Consider the following 4,593-nt stretch of genomic DNA (forward strand, 5'->3'; position numbering starts at 1 on the left):
TCAGTGGTGAAAAAAACGATCCACTAGGCGTATAATATAATACAATGCACTTTATTAACAACACACACACACAGAGGAAAAAATAAATAAATGAATAATACTAATCCAAATAGACCAAATCCAAGCACTTCCGTCTCCTGTGTAGGAGACTTTTTCAAGAACAGAGCATGCCCAACAATTGAAAACATTTATACCATCCTTAATTAAATTTCAAACCAAAACAGCAATCATTTTCTGTTTCTACTAATTAATCCATTAGTGTAAGGTGTAATAATTAAAGATGTAACACAATTATCATGAAATTAAAAGGTATATTAAAAAGTATATAACTAATGTACTTGTATTAGGTTTTACAAGTGCATACACATACACAAATGCTTATGTAATCTATTCACAAAAATCATGAATATATGAATGCATAAGTATCTGTGTAAGTAAAAGTGTAAAATATGTGTGAGTATATATAACTTATATACACACACATAAAATTCATTTTAGAGGATCAGAATGCACATAATATTCATTACCAACAATATACATATATATTGGTATCTTAAAAAAATGTTTAAAACATAACAAATAAATGAGTATAAATGTATTTATAATAAATTAATAAATAAATACATGAACATATTATATTAAACACTTAAAAATTGTTGAATAACCACCTATGTTAAAATACAATGTATAACAAATTCACCTATCTAAGGCCTTAAATTTCAAAAAACAAGTAATTGAAATGGAATCATTCAGGCCTGGCCATTGAGTAGCATTCATTCTTAATTGACATAAGGCTTCATTCATTTCCAAATATAATGGCCATGGTCCACCCCTTGGATTCACTTCCATAGGTTATATAACAGTAAATTTAAAACCATGATCCAGCCATTTATTACAATGCCTTGCCAAAGCATTTATATCCTTTTTTAGTTTAATGTCCCTCAAGTGCTCATAAATATGGGTCTTTAACTTTCTTTCCATTTTTCCAATATAAAAACAGGTGCATTTGCAACAAAAAGCACAAGAAACAACTCTTTCAGTGTATTCTTCAAAGTTCAAAGTATGCATTCAAAAGAGTAGGCTTCCTGTATTTTGTTGTTTCAAATCTATTGGAACTAATGTCTTTAAAAATGGTTTCATCAAGGTAATTGAAACTACTAATACCTGTTTGGTATGTATGTATGAAACTTCAAAAAAATTGTAACATTATTTATGTAAATAAAGAAGTCCTTAATTATTTTTCAGGAGGTCCAATCCAGAAAATAAAAATGCCATCTAAAAACCTAGTGTAGAATTTTCAGTATTTACTATAGATAAAATCCATGATAAGTTGCTGTTCCCAATAATCATAACTAAATTTGTGCATACCAGAGCACAGGCAATACCCATGTCTACCCCCTTAAGTTGTCTTAAATACTCCCGCTAAAAAATGAAGTTATTGTTTAATATCAATTCCATTAAGCCCATAAGAAGTTTAAACAGTTTGTTTTCTAACTTCATCAGTTATAATAGAGCTGAATGAAAACATTTTAGTCTCACAGCGTGTAGTATATGGCTGCATAGATCAATTACATCTACTGTAAGAAAAATAACACCTTTACTAAAAAGCTCCTGTTTAATCTTATGAAGGAAATCCTGTGAGTCTTTTAAAATGTAATAGGTGGAGGAAAATGTATTTTAAACTTCTATCAACCAATACATCTAAAGGATACGTTTTCAATCTTTGGCAGCCACTGTTAACCTAAACGGTAGATCCAGAATATCTCTGTGGGTCTTGGGGATACCAAAAATGCTGGAATAAGGGTTTTTTATATTGAAAAATTCATATTCTGATGGAGAAATAACTCCCTGTAATAGGCAGTCTTCCAAAAATAAATCAGTCTTTCTGTACATTATATGCATTTCATTTTTAGACACATATCTCATATTTAGCTTCATCCTGTAACATATTAAAGATCTTACTAATGTAGTCAAATTTGTCTATAAAAGCAATTCCCTCTCCCTTGTCTGGTTTCATGACTCTTAAGTCTTTATTGGCTTGTAAGGTGCATTAAATATGTCTTTCTTCCTGGTTTAAGTTGGATATGTGAAACTGTGAAGATTTATATAAATTGTATATATCATTTTAACAACTTTTTTCAAATAATGCCACCAACGGACTTTAAGGGAGGTTATAAATATTTTTTTTCTTGCATGATGAACTAACATCATTTAAAAGTTGCTTTTACTTCTTTAAAATAACTTCAAATTTAGCTATCTATTATAACATTTTAGTTCAAGTAAAGTGACTCTAATATCCATACTTTTTTGGAGGACAAACTTGAATCCTTTATTAAACAATGAGAAATAGTCTTCTGTAATATTTAACACACTGTAATTAAAAATTTTACAAACCTTTACAACTCAACAGAATGTCATTGTGTGAACTGTGTATATTATCATTATTTTGGCTAAGATCAAGTGTATCTCTTCTTATCTTATCAGTTTAATATCTGATATGTCCCTTAATTGGGGACCGTATATTAAATTGATCTTTGTAAAAGGGAGATGGAATAGGGGCTTGTTCCGTTCACTCCACAAATCAACCTAGTATTGTAGTATTTCTAAGAATAGTGTACCCTCCCTTTGGATGGTACAGTGGTGCAGTGGTTAGCATTGTCACCTTATAACAAGATATTCTCCAGTTCAATTCTCAGCTGGGGTGCCTTCTGTGTGGAGTCTGCATGTCCTCCCTGTAGTCATGTGGGTTTCCTCTGGGTGCTCCAGTTTCCTCCCACACCACAAAGACATGCATTTGGAGCATTTCTCCCCAGGCCTCTAATGAAAATTGCCTCATTCCAAGTTGGATTATCCTGGTAAACAAATGATAAATAAATAAAATCATATGTTATATATACTGCTATTTGCATTTGTTCTGGTTCATCCAAGGGTTCCCTCTCATTGTTATCACCACCACTTGTTTCTCCCTCATGGAAGTTTCCACATTTAGGGGCCCCCTTGAAAAGAATGAGTGTCCAGTGGTGAGTTAGGTGGGGGAGAGAAATCTATGGAAGACATGTTCTGTAATATTTCAGGTCTTCTAACTAATGGGTGGAATTCATCTAAAAACAATGTCAGTGTTAAACATTGAATTAGTTTGAGTCATACAGGGGGAAAGATCAGTAATTGGTTTTCTTTCAAAGCCAATGTAGTGTAAGTAGTTTTAGTAACTTGTTGCTTAGATGACTTCGATAAAGGGTATGCTGTATTATTCAAGGAGTCATTGCAATCATGCACTAATTTCTTCTTTTTCCTATGCATTACAAACCTGACATTTTCTTCAACCCTCTTAAAGACAGTGTTACAATTATAAACAAAAATATTTAACAATAAATCATTAATCATTTTCTGATTTAAGTCAGTAGTCTCATTAAATAAGTCTGTAATGCATCCAGGATTTCTTCTAATAATACATTCAATTAGTTCACAACCATGTTAGTCAAACATTGCTGTGAGCTCCTGATATTCTTTAATACCCATTTCTGTTCCATTAGGGAATTTAAAAACTCTCAGTCATTTAGGTATCCTCTTGGTCTTAATACATACTTTGAGGTAACAATTATCTAATTGTAGATTGTGCACCTATAGTTTTTCTTTTGAAAATCTTAATCAGTTCAGCTAAAAGGTATTCGCCAGAAATCAAGTTTGTAGCTGGAACCGAGATGTGAAAATCATGGTTCAGACAAGAATTTAAATGCTTAGGTGGTTTGAATGTTGAGCCAGTCCTTAGTCTGGGTGTAAAATACCATACTGGTGCAATGTTTTATTTTCGGAACGTTGTCTTTCAGTTGACGGCAGGACTGTTTCCTGCTCACCTCTGTTAAATCTGGAATGTACCACCACATTGTCCTTAATGGGTAAGTATACATTATGAAGACTATCCAACCTGTTAGATAAATCCATAACTCAATGAGAAGGAAGAAGAATCAATTGTGTTAAATCTCCTTGGTTATTCATCACTCCTTTAAAGTTGGTATTTGTTTGTACTCCATCTGAAAATGAAGGAAAAAGGACTGACTGAGTCACAATTCAATATTGGAACAAATGAATAGTACAGTCCTCAGGAGAGACACTGCCACTCTTGAACACCAACAACTAAGAATCCAGATAAATAGCATGTGTCCACACAGCAAGATAAAAACTAATAACCAATAATCAGCTCATGTAGTGCTCCCCTTCAGTAATAAAATAATGATCGACTAGTAAAACAAATCCGTACTCAGCCAACATCGCACACACCCCCACAACTATATATACCAACTCTGAGATCACACTACATTAGGGAAAAGGGCAAATTTAAAAGGTTTCCCTTCACTTAACTTATGTATTGCATTACTTCTTGGTTATTGGCCAACTATGGCCATTTGATGTAATTTTTTTCCGAAGTAGCCTTAGTTTGAATATTACTCCTTTCACGGTTTTCCTTTCATTATTTCATGCTTCGAGGATTTTAGAATTCAGTAGCCGAACATGGACCCAATTGCACACAGGGTATAAATGGAAAGATGGAGGGGGTCCAAATTGAGAGATGATGGCATCTGAATGGAGAGACGA

The 4,593-nt window shown here is 32.8% G+C and overlaps 1 non-coding gene across 1 annotated transcript; it reads left to right on the plus strand.

Annotated features, from left to right (window-relative positions):
• The first annotated feature begins 2,437 nt into the window (after window positions 1-2,437).
• Window positions 2,438-2,623, plus strand: LOC122807874. Its single transcript, XR_006365738.1, has one exon. It is a non-coding gene; the product is annotated as a U2 spliceosomal RNA (small nuclear RNA).
• Window positions 2,624-4,593: the final 1,970 nt, after the last annotated feature.

This window comes from Protopterus annectens, chromosome 7.part1 (assembly GCF_019279795.1).
Source record: "Protopterus annectens isolate FY-2018-M chromosome 7.part1, PAN1.0, whole genome shotgun sequence".
Classification (NCBI taxonomy): domain Eukaryota; kingdom Metazoa; phylum Chordata; order Ceratodontiformes; family Protopteridae; genus Protopterus; species Protopterus annectens.